The 15,401-nt window shown below is 40.5% G+C and overlaps 1 protein-coding gene across 3 annotated transcripts in view; it reads right to left on the bottom strand.

Annotated features, from left to right (window-relative positions):
- Positions 1 to 15,401, bottom strand: part of LOC143347259 (latrophilin Cirl) — a 610,528-nt gene that overhangs the window by 473,492 nt on the left and 121,635 nt on the right. For 2 of the 3 annotated variants that reach the window (XM_076776305.1, XM_076776306.1), the window contains exon 1: positions 1,940 to 2,638. The gene's annotated coding sequence lies outside the window, so the exon portion shown is untranslated. Of the gene's footprint in view, positions 1 to 1,939; positions 2,639 to 9,207; positions 9,257 to 15,401 lie in introns of those variants that run through there. The other variant, XM_076776307.1, reaches the window with a different exon arrangement.

Raw genomic sequence — 15,401 nt, 5'->3', positions numbered from 1 at the left:
TGGTTAAATATTTATGGCCACGTTAAAATATTTATTTCCTAAAAAGGCCAGTTTATAAAGATAGATAATAAATTGAAAGCTAATATATGTAACGATTTTTCACCAGTCACAATTTTTAAAAACGATTATTTCACTATTCCTTAGGATTTTATATGATAATTTAATGATTACCAGCACTGCTATCGTGGAAAACTTGAGAAAAGTCTCGTATCGTAGAAATCACGGAGACTCTTCTACGCAAAGTTTCGTTTAACTTGTCAGATACTTTTCCAACGTTTAATTAACCACTTTGGAAAGAAACTGAAAATCACACATCACTTATTAGGTGAGTCCTATTTGATATTCCGATCTCCAAGCGCATTTGTCACAACTTTCCCATCAAAAATTTAGTTTCCCGATATGTGTTAAAAATGGCCACTTTTGAAAGTCTTTTTCTCGACATGTTGTTTAACGAACACTCGAGAATATTAGTTTCCGCGCGTTTAATTTTGGCGCGATTCCATGGCTAACGAGACGAAACTACCGATGTAAGTACGTAATTAAGTTCGACGCGTCAGATTTTTCGGAAATATCACTATTGGCCAGAATTATCCACCAAACAAACTAAAGACTCCTATCACAGTGCAAACCACTAAACCACAAATTAAGAAAAAATATTTTTATAACAATTGCTTTTCTATAACAACACATCGATAAACCTTCCACTGACTTTCCAAACGATTTTCCGATTAATCGCTTGGGAAACAAATCACGTTTCAATGCAGTCAAGAATGACATCACCTAGTTAAATTGCACTAGATATGCCTCTCCGACCTACGGATGCATTTGTCACAATCTTTCCATCCTCGATCAAACGATCGTTTCCTGATTCCTCGAGATCTATAGAAGAGGACACGTTGTACAAAGAATTTTCTCTCCCAACGTGGTCTGAACGTGTCAAGGAAAAGATGACTTTCAAAAATAGCCATTTCTACCAGATATCGGGAAACCAAGTTTTATATAAAATTCGTGATTTTATAAATTCTAAGGAATCGGGAGACGAGACTCAATGATCCATGTGCTAGATTCTTCGAAAACGATCGTTTCACTCTCAGAGTTTCGAACCACGCGAACTAAATACTAGTAAACACTGCTGTCGCGAAAACAGAGCAACACTTTTCCCTAAACTTTCCACAGACGTATCAAAAAATTTCCTAATTAATCACTTTGGAAGCCGCGGGTAATGAGAATTCAAAAATCACTTAAGCGAGTCGTACTCGACACGCTACTCCCCCGCAAGGTACCCAAACTTTCCCTGATTTGCGTTGCAAAACCTTCTTTTCGACACGTGCTAAAAATGGCGACGCATGAGGAATCGAAGATCCAGCGATCCATCGTGACCGACGGTGGTCGCTGACAGTTTCTCTATCGATCTGTTCGATTCTTTAAATTCCTATCGTCGAGCTTTGAACCGTATTTAGAACGACTCCGCGCAGGTAACAAAACGCGTCCCTCGACGAGTCTTTGAAAACGGTTTACGAGGAGGCTCTCGTCGCAGCGGAGTATCCTTTCGAGGTCAAGCTTGGCCGACCGTGTTCCGAAATACGTGCACGAGGGCCGACAGCCGCTGTACGTGCACAGATTCTCGGGTCACGTGTACAGAGAACGTCGTAGCCGCGGGTTTCTAAACTCGTCTGTGCCATGGCTTTGAGCACCGGCTTGTAAAACGAGACCTAATGCGAGCTCTTCCCGCGGGAGACGCGTCAAAGTCACCGGTGCCGTCGGTTCTCGTGACCTTTGGTTCCACGATAGAATAGCACGCTGCCACGATCGCCTCGTTTTCCACTCGCTGGTCGAGATCTTCTTCCCAAAACGACGCCTGTTTTCCGGATGGAAAGCGCGGGAACCGCGATATCTTGAACGGATCGATGGGGGTTCGATCCGGGTCGGATGTACTTACAAGATGGAAGACGAAGACGGCGTGGTCGATGTACATCGCACGAAACTTGAACGGATAACACACAGAACTGTCACTGACACTCCGTAAATCACTCCGTTTTCGGGTTGGTATCCAATCGAAGCGAACTAGATCGACGATACTATCCCTTATCGATCTACGGTTCCGCAGGATCGGGACACCGATCGCTGTCCTGGCGTCCGACGGCTAGGCTTCGCGGCCGAACCAGAGGTCCTTCGAACGCTCCCCGCGTTACGTTCGTCGATCACCAGGACGAGATTATACGATACTGGGCACTTGGATCCTCGTTAAAATTATTCCTCACTTCCGCGTCGTTCACTTCCGCGTCGAGTCTCACTGACGATCGAAGCCAAGAGATCACGTCACACTCCCGCAAAACGAGATAAATAAGACCGTCGAGCACTGAAAAACCTTCTGCCACCCAGTACACAACGTGACGCGAAGAACTTGTTTCGCACTGTAAATAATCGGTCCACTTCGAAATCCTCCCAAAACGATAATCGCGATCGCTATCGGGACCGTGTATCTCGCGCGACGCGAGTCACCACGGTGATCATATCCGAGATCGTACAGAGTCACCTGGTCCCGAGTGAAACGAATCAGCCGATGAGGCCGTACACCAGGTCGCCGCGCGGTGATCGTCCACGAGCAGGAACAACGGACACGCTCGATCCGCTTCCAGCGGCGTCGACGGAGAAACTAACCGAGCCAAGGGGACAGGAGAGCGTCACCCCCCACCAACGACGCACCGAGTAGATCCCCACCACGAGACCGGCTGGCGATTCCCCTCTCCCGCCTAGTCATCCACCCCGTCGCCTCGCCATCCACGGCAACCAGCCCCGCTTCTAGCCTCCGCTCTCTCTACCCCTCCACCCACCCCCCACCCCGCTGCCGCCAATTCCTTCGCGCTCACAAACCCGACAGAACGTACTTCCCCTCTCCAAACCCGATCCCACAGACTTCAACGTTCTCTGCCTCCCGAGTTCAGGCTCTCTCGCTCTCGTAGCTTGCCCTCGCTGTCTGAACTCTCAAGGTGGAGGCACTCGGCGACCGGAGGAGATGCGCTCTCTCCGGTATCTTCTCGTTTTGCCTCTCGCGAGCCGGCATTTCTCCCGCGTGTGCGTGTGCGCCTAAGCGAACAGTACGCGAGAAAGGCGAACCGTTAGGTGGTAAGATCCGAGGGTGTTCTAACGACTCGAACAGACGACGGTGTTTGACGCGTTCCCGCGTCTCGCGCGATTTCTTCCAACTGGAATTCGAATTCGAGATAGGAAAACGAGTGTTACGTGTGCGCGAAACGATTAACAAATTGTCAGTAGTTTGGAAAACAGTCGCAAACCACCGTTAACCCTATTACGTACAATGACGAGTTTGACTCGTTACAAATTGTTGATGTCAAGTTTCACAATCATAAGGCTACTCACTTGTCATCAAGTCTTATATATTAAAATCAACACTTTTTTACATTCATTAGGTAATTGTAAAGTACATTTATTCTTTTTCGTGGCCGTTTTTTCTAAAACCAAATTTAAACAAAATTAAATAGTATACGTTTGAAAAATTATTTGGAATTAAATCGTACGTCAAGGGGTTAATTCTTTCGACTATGTATAATTAAATATGTGGTGTCTCGTTATGATCTCGCTATGACGTTGATCTCTGATGAAAATTGAAACGTGCGATAAAACTGTGATTATTTCTTAAAATTTGTATATAACAGAATAAAGTTTGAAAGCAAGAGAAAAGATACCTGATACAGAATCGAAAAATCGTGTTAGTGCTCCGACATGAAAAATCTCGTTTCTGGCTGCCAGTGTACGTCTTGTAAAGAATTCTTTTTTTTCTTCAATATCTAATCAATCAATTTTATTTATTTTTAAATGATTTTTAAGAGAATTTTATAACGCAAGAAATGCGTAGAAAGTAGAGGCAAGTTTGGAGTAAAATTTAAGATTGACATTTCCTTTCACAGACCTTGATATCTAAAATTTATCTACTTGCATTGAGTAATGCTTTCAAGAAGATGTTCAACCTCAGAAATGCAAGCTAATAGCTCTTAAAAGTGAACTTACGTCGAGAGGTTTTGTTGTGGGAACTATACCTTCTAAAAGCAACATATGGTCTCTTGTCCCTAAAGATGAATGCCCGATCCCAGTTCATATAGCGCTACGTGGGATGGCATTCTTCTGCCTACCTCTGTGAATCGTCATTCTCAACTATGGAAATAGTGAAGAACAAATATAGATACAAGCTTACAGGTGACTATTTCGACGATCGAATAAAGTACGAAGTTATAAACTATGTATTCTTTAAATTTCAACAAAATTGTAGACGAAATCGAGATTGCAATACACGGATTATTAAAATTCTTTCGTTAAAAAAATTCCCCTGTTTGTCATATCTCTATTATCTATCATTTATATTTACGAATATGTATCAAGTATTATGTCTGACAAAAATAGCTTGCTGAGAATTATAAAATTTTTGGCTTTTTAAAAGCAACATCCAATTGTTTCCATATTTACATTTACAACATTCAAAGACAATTTCACCGTTTGTCTCCTGTTAGATTAAGCTATAAAATTGTCTAGATAGCTGAACCTCGTCGTTTCACCCTGATTGATACGATTAAGTTTCTGTATATACATTTTCTTTTTCTATTTTTATTTGGCGAGTGAAATCGAAAACTAAGTATAAGATGTATCGATTATAAAAGAAAACAAAAAGTATTTTTTTTTAATTATTATTCACAGAAAATTCTTCTAATAATTAATTTCTATCAAAGAATTTTTCGATAAGAAAGGAAATCTTACTTTGTGAGAACACAATCCACGTTCGAATAGTAAAATGCACAGTTAGTTTCTCGCGATCGTAAGTTAAATACCTCGAAATAAATTTGATTCGTTACAAAGAAGAATCGCTAACAAAGAAACGCCATCGAAAGATTTACCAGTTTCTTTGCTACCTTATCCGGCAGATGTTTTGTCAGGGTGAACTGTTTAATTCAATTTCATTTTAATTTACAAGAAATTGCTTCTCGAGATGCAAGTGACAGACGTAACGGTAAAATAATTCAAGTGTTTACTCTGTCTTCCCCGACGCGGTGCATTTCCACGGCCTTTCGGATTGCTTCGAAATTTCCGCTATCGAAATACTGGCGAGCCGTTCAATTTGCACCAAAGACAGAAAGCACCGTGTTTATTAAAGACCACACGTTACTATTTTTCGTAAGAGAAATTGCTATTTGTTCCATGATGTCTATTACGTATTTATAGTCGTTACGACTTCAAATTTTCAATCTCTTTTTAAATTTTAGATTATTGTGAAAAGTTCATTGTTTCTATTTTTTAATAAAAAAAATAATAATTTAAGCACCTACCGTACTTTCTAATGTGACAAATAATATATCAGTACACCTGCAATCTTTTTTTTTTTACCTTTAAAAAAAAGCAATCATTTTTCCTCTATTCTTCTATAAAGTTTCTCTATTCTTGCTCAAAACATTTTTTTACTGTAGTTTTGATCAAAACTATATTCACGCCAAACACGGGGCGTCGTCATTCTTTTATTTCGAATTAATAGAATTTTTAAAACCAGATATACCAAGCTTTTTTTATCGTGGCCTTTTGTTCAATGTTTATTAAATCAATATTTTTTTATAAAAAACATATAGTCACACTCATTCAGAAAGGGCCACGGGTATATAAAGATCGATATTCCCAAATGATTGTTCACTTTGACCGTCTACATTTTAGGAAAATTGAGAAATACCGAAGTGAAATTTTTAAAACAGTTATTCACTTTTGCGTTCATAATGAAAACTTTAAATGAAATTTAAATGATGCATGAAAGTTGTGTAGAACGTAGTTCTATTCTGGCCCAGGTATTAAAATCACCCTGAGTAGATATAAAAATTCTTCCGTCGCTTGAATCTACAGTGTGACTAAAATCCCTCCAAACGGGGCTAAGGTGTCCCAACGACAAAAACGCGTTAAAACAATAATGCTGTTCAATTACACCGAGTCACTACGGTTTCTTTGTCGCTTATCACGATACACTGATCCAGGGGTTAAGTCTCTTAAACCGTCCGCGAGGAAGCAGGAGCCTGTGTAAAGCGTTCGCGAAACCACGCCGACCACGTAACGGAGCGTGTACACACGCTCGGTACATGAAATACGTCGCCTCCCCGAAACTTATTCATCCGTATCTCCAGCGAACGGTGAAAACCGCCCCTGGACAAAAGAGGCACCCCTATCTCCGAGGTATCGCATAAACAACCGTAGATCGCGATCTTACTTGAGAATGTACGATCCCCACTACTTTTCCTCCCACGCCCCCGTCTGGTCTCTCGGAACGCTCTCGACAGCACAACTTGCCAATCCCTCCGCTCTTTCTCCCGCTAATCCCAAAAGTCCATAAATACTGGAAGGGAGTTTATTCTCCGAAGGGTCGTTTACAGGATCACAGTTGTACTCTGACACGGGCCGGTGATGACGCTTTAATCCAGCCGGGAATGTAGCTGTGTTCGCGACATCGTTTCGGTCGCCCGATAACGCTTCAATTACTGTCGTATCCGCGAATTCATCCAAGTGTTGTTAGCGTCCGCCAGCACGACGTTAAAAGCTTCGACGTGAATTTGATCGAGAAACGAAACCGAACGGATATTTAGTCATCGTTTGCGAACGAAAGCTACGCTTCGCGTTACTAAAAACTGCCGTTCGAATCAAAATTTGTAGCTTACAACGGTTTAACACACATATGAATGACATCAATTTTCATCGAAGAGCTGGACAAATTAATTCTTAAGATTAGATATTAAAGAAAATACATCCAAGTTTTATGACAAATTGTGGATATGCTAATTTTCAATTGTCTAAAAACAAAGCTCGTTTTCGTAGACAATTTGAGAGGTTTGATCTGACAACATCATGATCAACATGTTAAACTTGCTAAAGTCTTGTGGTCGGGGAGAATATTTTTCTAACCTCAAATTCGGTACTTGATAAAATTGAGATTTTTTCAAAGGTCCGTGCTAGAATCGAAAGGTAAAATTGTAGTTATTTCTGCGCACTGTCTTTCTTCGCACCTTATTGTTGGAAAAATTTTCCTGATAAATGGCACTACGCGGCGGACCGGGGGCGTTAGAAAGCCAACTGTTTCCAGGACGTTTCATAGACAATTGTGTAATGCAAATACCGTCATGTTCAGGCTTACGTAAAGCGTACGTAAAACATGATCCACGCCAATGATTACAAAGCGCACCCGAGAATACCAATAATGCACGACTCCTTGGCACGTTTTACGGTTGATCTGAGGACAAATCGACGCCGGTCGCCGCGGATATGTGGCACACGACGATTTTCCGCTCTCCCCTGTCAACAACCGTGAACATTTTGATTATTCACGCATAAATTACAGTCTACTTCGAAAATCCACATTTCCCAATCCTACGAGAACCTTTGCGATTTAAAATTATTTAGGAACAACTTTGTTCTAGTTTTATAAATTTATTTCGCGGGGGCTGATAATCTAGAACTAGGTCAGTTCATGCGATATATCTATTCAGACTAGCCATTTTATAAAATTTCTATCTTTCGAAGAAAATACACTTATGAAACTCTGCAACCCTTATCCTCATATCCATAATCATGGTTTCGAAAAATATGTATGACATGTATAAACTTAAATAAAGATCTATTAAAAAGTGAAATGTCACATGTTGGATAGTTTTTGTAATAATAAATCTCCAAAGTCGATTTTCCTAGTCATCATTGTTACGATAGGCGTTTTAAAAATTAAAAAAAACAATTTAAAAGAATTATGTTCTTTCGTATCGGTGGAAACGTAATAAACTGGTGGAACAAACGTGATGAATGATAGATGGGAACCTCGAATCCGTCGACTGCGCAATCTGGTTTATCTGAAACGTGGCGTTATCTCTGCACGCACGAAATCCACGCATACCGGTCATTATCGTCTCGCGATTGGCGAGTCTCGAGTTCCAGGGACCGAAACTCGCCGTAAGTGAAACACGATTCGCTCGGTTGGGCTTATACGATGTTGCTTACGTCGGGAACGTCAACATTCGCAAGTTTCTAAACGCGTAGCACGCTTCACAGTTCACGAAGCTACGACAATCGCGGCCGCGTTACAGACGGTTCCACGGCATTAGTGCAGCTGCCTGAAACGAGATTTCGGGGATATTCGAGGAGCAGACGGAGGAGGGGGAGAGTAGGTGGCCCATTGTCCGGGCAAGTTCGCATTCCCCTTTAAGGAGAGGTATTCTAGTTTAACACCTCCGAAACATTCAATTTTTGTTCGCTTCTTCCTCTTGTTCGAGGGTTTAAAACCGTATTTCCAAAAGATTTCACTCGAATTTATAAAAATAACGTACCAGGTGGCAAGTACCATGCAGTATCGGCGAACTGAATTAATTTTACTCCGAATAATTGATTTATCAGGCATGAAAACGATAATTAACTTCAAAGCGACGCTGCAGGCACATAGATGCGACTATTGAAAATTTTCTATAATAGACCACTTTGCTCGGCTGATAGATTAGGGGCACAAAAACAAAAAGTTCCTACAAACGTGCCTCTATGTAACCTTGTTTCCAATTTTTGTGCTTCGGTGATGCAAGTGCTCGAAATGACTACTTTTCCGTACATCGTGTTAAATACACCAGAGGTTCTGGCGTTTCAAATTATCAATTCATTACTTAGAATTACTCGTATTCCCTGTCAATTTCGAGCAACTCCTAACTATTTAAGCTACTGCTTATTGCGCTCTCGGAGTTCTCATCCGCCAATTCAAACCTTCCTTCAACTTTCAACCATCCTCGTTCGGAAGGTGCTCCTTACTCGGTCGAGGAAGTTGGCGCGAACCGCACCGCCTCCAAAATTTTACAATCTTTTGGGGCGTTAGAAGCGTTATTAACCCACCAGCGGAATAACTTCATTTACAGCGTGTTTTCGTAACCACCCGGACCGTACGCCGCCATGCACCTGCGCGTGGGAAAGAATTTTCTTTGTCTTGCTGCACGCACGAGGCGATCGAAGCGGTCGGTGTGGCGTTACACGAGCTCCCAGAAGTGCTCCCATCCTAGCGTAGAAACGGGCCACGCAATGACACGGCGGGAAAGGAGAGGATAATCGACGATACGATCTAGCGACAGGGATATCGATTAAATATCGACCGATCGTTGATCTTGCCACGGTGTATGGCCGCTACGTATATACAGACGTACTCACGCAATTTTTCCAGGGTCGAAGCCGCTCGTCCAGAGTCGCTGACGTGTGTCTGCAACAGAAAACGACCTGGTCATTAACGCTGTGTACCTGGCAAGTGTCCGTGGACGACTGTATACAGGCGGTTTCATAACATATGCTATATACTTCACCGGTGGATGGGGGATATAAAAATGATTGAAAAAGTTCTCATAAATGTATGCTCTATATGGTCTGGTTTCTTAGTTACAGCCATTTTTGTGTACAGGTAGCTGTTTGATTCTTGTGGGAGACCAATATCATATAGAGTTAAGGATTATGGCAAATACAAGGGGATTATATGTAGATCCCGTAGACTACGAAAATATATTATTTGATTTGTTTATTCCTTGATAAATGTTCACTAATCAAGGGTGGTATTTGTATTTCGTTTCTTAATTCACTTATTGAAAATTTATAAAATACAAACTGTAAACTTCAATATATCTGTTTATGTATGACTGAAGTAATACTCCAAATGTTTTAAAGCAATTTTGTTTAAAATTTTCAAAATTATATCTGGCAAGGTGTGCTTTTTAAAAGAAAATTTTCTCGAAAAAACGAAAACTTGCTCCTTTAATGATAGGAATCGGTACGACCGGAAATACAATCTCCTACTTTCGTTAGCGATAAGTCATCTTCTCAGGCTGAATTTAGAAAGAAAAAAAAATATTTCTGGCTAAAAAGTGAGCTTCGATTTTTTCATTTTGCGCGACTGGGACGACTGGTCAAAGCTGGACGAATTTTATTCAGGAACAACGGGTAGAAATTTAAAAATCTGCGACCAGGGAAAGATTGATCGAGTCATGCCACGTAGGATGGAACATCCTGTAGACGAGTCGCGTTCGCGCATCCGCGATCGTCCGCCTGCCCGAGTATGCGAGAGTGACCGGCTACGAGATCGAATCTTAAAACTCGTTCGCTACACGAGCAATAGCGACGGTTAATTTAAACGCGTTCCCTTTAATCGTAGTATTTATTTCATTATAATCCCGACTCGGACGGTGGTATACCGTCCCATTTGCGTTAACTGCTCACATTACCAGCGCACCGTGGAAGGATAATTCCTTCGTGGCAACACACACGGCCCAATGGGGACTCGCGATACCGATGCACCGGTGTCGTACAACAGGTGGAAGAAAGAAAACTACCGGTCGACGTTTACATCCAATAGATTTTCGTGTTTGAGAACCGGGCCTGACCGACCGATAGCTGCTATCCCGACGACGAGGGCACTGCGCGGCTCTATGGTCATCGTTGTCCAAGATACGGGAACATTGTACCAGATTATCGTAAGGTTTTGCATTCGAGGGATTTCACTAATCCATTCTCCATGTGTAATCCCATTATCGGGCGTTTTCCTTACGGTAACGCGACCGCTTTCAACTCGCCGCGTTCCACGGATATCCTTCAGTCCGACGCGTCTCGCTGAAAGATCGAGGATTCAGAACCGTGTTTTTAAAAGATTTCTACTTCATAAAAATAACGGAGCAGGTGGCAAGTATGCATGTAAGTAATTTTACTTCGAATAAGTGATTTATCAAGCATAGAAACGATAATTAACTTCAAAGCGACGCTGCAGGTGCGTCGATGTAACTATAGTAGATTTAAGCTGATTTACAGCCTTTGGATTTACTAATCTTTCTTCTCAAAATTTTGTGTAAAACTACCTAAATGAATTTAATCGAAACGTGGTTGTAAAATTTTACTTGTGAAATAATTGAAAATTTTAATTAAAAAATTTATACGTATTTCTTAGTTAAGTTGTAACCTTAAGTATGATAATTTATAAAAATAGGTTTAACACTGTTAAGAATAACTGAAAATCACGCCAATAAGGTAGTACGCGATCTATGTTAATATGTATGCAGGTGAACAGACGCGTGACATCTATTGTCTTGAGACAAATGTACCTACTATGTATGTGTGTATGTAAATATGGACCACGCTGTGAAGTATGTTTCAGAAGAAAAGTGTGAGTCGTTGTCCAAGTGATGAAGTAATTTGTAATAATCTATTAGTCATCTAAAATAAAACCTTAATATAAAATTAACAAAAACAAACACTGAAATTTTCTGCCACTGATTTTATCTCGAACTGGAGAACGTTAACAAGATTACGGTGGAAATTGTAATTTTCTGAAGATCGCCTTCCTTTAAATTTCGCCCCAATTAAATCGATACAAGCTCGCGGATGCAACTTGGAGAACGCTTGTTTATTCATTCGTTCCTCATCCGGTGGAATAACATTTTACATAAATCAGTGATTAATGCCGTGGAATCGGCTCGCCGTTCCGTTGACCGCGCCGACACACACGCCGTGGGGTCTCGTGCGGACGATACGAACACGTGCTCACTGGTCTATCGTCCACGTGGCAATATTGCTGGTCTCCCTGGCTAACGGGCGTAACACCGCCATAGCAATTGTGACACGTATCGAACGCGTTCATTTCGCATAGGTAACGTCTCACTCGATGTCGCGCGAGGACGCCAACGGTCGAGGGGGAGACGCACACGCACACGTGCACAGACATATAATGGACCCAAGGGACCAACGGCCCTTTCGGGGACCCTCCCCACGGGGCACCCGAGATCGACTCGAATCGAAAGGGAACGAAGCCGGGGCAAAGAGTGGTGCCAACTTAATGAGGGACCACCTAGCTCTAACTGTTTGTTTTTCGTCAGATCGGCCCACGGAGAAAATACCCTGGCGCGATCGGGCCGGCGATCCCGTTTATGGCCTTGTATCGCGAGCCCTATTTGCCATAACTTCCGCGGTTTGGGCGTGAAATTACACGCGCCGGAATCGGCGCCAGGAACGCCGATAGTCTCGATAAAGGCTCGCCCTTTTCTCCCTCCCCTTTCTTACGGGGCCCTTTTTCACACGATTCAGCGCGAAAGAACTATTGTTGATGTTCCATTGATTTGTTCGCTATTTGTCGAAAGCATAGGTGCCTTTTTGATTTGATGTTTACAAGAAGAAGAAAATTCACTATGAATGGAAAGAAACTTGTTTCGTATGAATTCTTTCTATTTATTGTTACCAGATGTTTATTACACTGTGTTACTCCTATTTACGAAGTAGTTTTTTTTAAATATTAGCGAGCTAGTGTTGCCCAATTACAAAACCGATAGAGAGGTATAATATAAACAGTATAAAACAATACTAATATCAACAATGACCACTGACTTTTTTATTTGTAATTTATTCAAATACAAACCCTTAAATATCCAAATTTACGAAGAATGGACTTGTACCAATTTTAGAAAACAAAATAAGAAACGAACTTTTCTTCATTTATAATGTATGAATACGAGTGGGAGTAACTGTCTACAGGGTGAATCGAGCAATTGAACCAAAATTGTAAAGAGAAAAATTTAATGATATAATACTGTCTATTTTTCTGTGGCTTTATTTTCTTCATAAGTGCAACGGCTCCAAAATAATGTTGAATAAAAAAAAACGTGTTCTACTGTACGAATAATTTAAATAATAATAATTTTCACAAATTATTTTCTTAAAATTGAAAAAAATGTAAACCTTGAAAAAGAGACCGTATAACTAAGAAAATTGCGAATATTTTCCTATGATCATCGTGCAACGCATAACTCCAAAAATATCCAAGTCGACTACGAACGGGTAGAGTCTAATTATTATACTTGGTAAAGGGTTAATGTGCCCCGTTATGTGTCATCTAAACACAGTCCGTGCTCGCGACTCGTGTACATTGTTCGCCGTTGGCCGCGATGTTCCAGGCGTGGATTTAGTTAAAAATGTATTTTCTGTACCATTCGGTCGGAAACGTTAATGGCGTGGGCACAATACGAACTCGCGCGTTCATTAATTCGACGGAACACACCGTTTTCCCTAATTCGCAGCCATAAATTAATCCGTGGCGCGTATTAACGATGCGCAAATTACACGCGCGCCCGAGATATTTAATCCCAAAGACACGCTGTAATTATCGTCGGGTTCGCGCGCGACGACCGACTTTTTTCATAAATGAAACCCCCGACTAACGCGATGTAACGCATTTATAACGGGGTTCGATGGTAGCCCAGGACACGGAACCGTGGAATTACCAGGCTCCTAATGTCGTGTTTTTTTCAGACACGGTCGTGTAGCACCGACTACCCTGCTCCCTCGACGCGGCACTTTCGTCGTTGTTTTCTTCGGACCTCTTCGAGGCGAAGTTCCCGGAGAGACGTCCGCGTTTTATCGCGCTCTAAACGTATTCTTACGCGAGTTTCCCTGTGCTTTTTGCCGCTTTCGTCGATCCCCATCCGCAGAAGGGACTCTCACTAACACCGACCGTGTCTGTCCAAGGTCTGAATAGGCATTTTTAAACTTTTTTAATTGTTTAAAATTCTTTAGGCAGTATATCCATGATTTTTTTTGTAATTTTTTATTCGATACAACGAAAGAAGCAGAGCTTGAACTGTAACTATGCTAATGATAGGGGTAGCGGGTTAATATTCGACAGAAAAATTTTCTTTTGATGCATCCAACGTTGAATTTGGTTTGAGGGCATTTTTCCATGTTTATTCGATTATACTTTACAATTTTTTAATTTTAATAACGAATACAAATTTTAGATTCGTAAATTAGAATTTTTTTAAACCGATATCTAGACGACCAGAACCGTGAGCTAAAGCTAATTTACGAACGTACAGTTTTCGTTATTCTGAAATTAAAATTTATTCGTTTGGATAAATAACAGATTTTGATCATTTAAATGTAACATAGTAAAATGTTGCATTAAATAGTGAAGTAGAATAATTTGATCTGTACGAACGTATAATGTTTAGTAATTTCAGTATTCTGTATCTAGAGACAAGATGAAATGATTTAATTTAATCTATTTTTTTTCTCTTTTGTTGCCTTAATGACTTCAATCGTACAATTGCATCCCATGATTTTCTTGTACGCTTCATTGGAGGCGAAAGGATATTGCAAGACATATCTATACATACCTAAGAGATGAAACAACTGTCTTGAACTTCATACAAAATTAATGAGGGTAATATGGAACTGGGCTTACGTGTAAGTTTCTATATTATCATCCAGACAAGGATATAAATTTCTACGTGTAATCGTAAATAATTAAGAAACTTGATGGAACTTCTTGTTACCATCACGAACCTCTAAATTATCGACGTTAATTTTCCAACGGATACTTCTGAATCATTTTTAATGTAAAACATTTTTAGAAATTATATAATGTGAATTTTTTCTCGAATTTTTTTTGTTAAACACCAACTATTTTTCATTACAAGAAGAACAAAAATAATACATCGTTTCGTTATCACTCAAATAGATTAATATTTTACTGTAATGGATTAAAAACATCCAGTTCTAAACATACACTCAAAATTGTAATCTGTAAACTATACATACATACTTTTAATTCTCGAATTTCTACAATCTTTCAAGAGTATTCTTACATTTCCTAAGATTGCATATTTCAATAGAATTTCTAGTTCAATGCAAACGTACGCAAACATAGTTCAACCTATTCCAACCACAAGATGTCTACCCGCTTCTTAAGTAGCCTACACTCTGAAGTAAACCTGAGCCAGATTACTGACATTTTATGGTTAAACAAGAACGCACAGACACTCGTATTAGCATGGTATTCGAATCTGATTAAGTAGAATGCTACATCGCAACGAGTACGAACAGAATTTATGGCAACGTTCGTTCCAAGCCTTAGACAACTCTCTGAAAACCAAAACCTCTAACAACTAAGACGTATTAAAATTAATCTTGAGTTCCAGAAAATAAATAGACCGGTTTCTGCAAAAGACGCATCGAGTCATTAATTCACCGATGGGAAGATATAATTCAAACGGTTGACTTCGCGGATGATTAATATTTTTTTTCATGCTCGTGCATATTTTCCATGGAATATAATTTAACCGGACGAAACTACGAAAAGACTTATTAAACGACCTGATTCGTATCGTATATCGGTTTCTTAACTCCTTTCTTAATTGTCATTCCTGTATTTGTAATTACAAATTTCGCGAGCGGACGACGCGTCCACCGTACCGAACGATTGCAAAAATAATGAATCCAGTAAATTATCCTGTTAGATTCTATACGACGCGCAATTATATGCAATTATTACGCCGGAATACCAACGAACCAAGGTATTTATTAGCGTAAGTGGTCGTACA

This window comes from Colletes latitarsis, chromosome 10, assembly GCF_051014445.1.
Source record: "Colletes latitarsis isolate SP2378_abdomen chromosome 10, iyColLati1, whole genome shotgun sequence".
In the NCBI taxonomy this organism is placed as follows: domain Eukaryota; kingdom Metazoa; phylum Arthropoda; class Insecta; order Hymenoptera; family Colletidae; genus Colletes; species Colletes latitarsis.
This window is presented reverse-complemented; position numbering and strand designations above follow the sequence as displayed.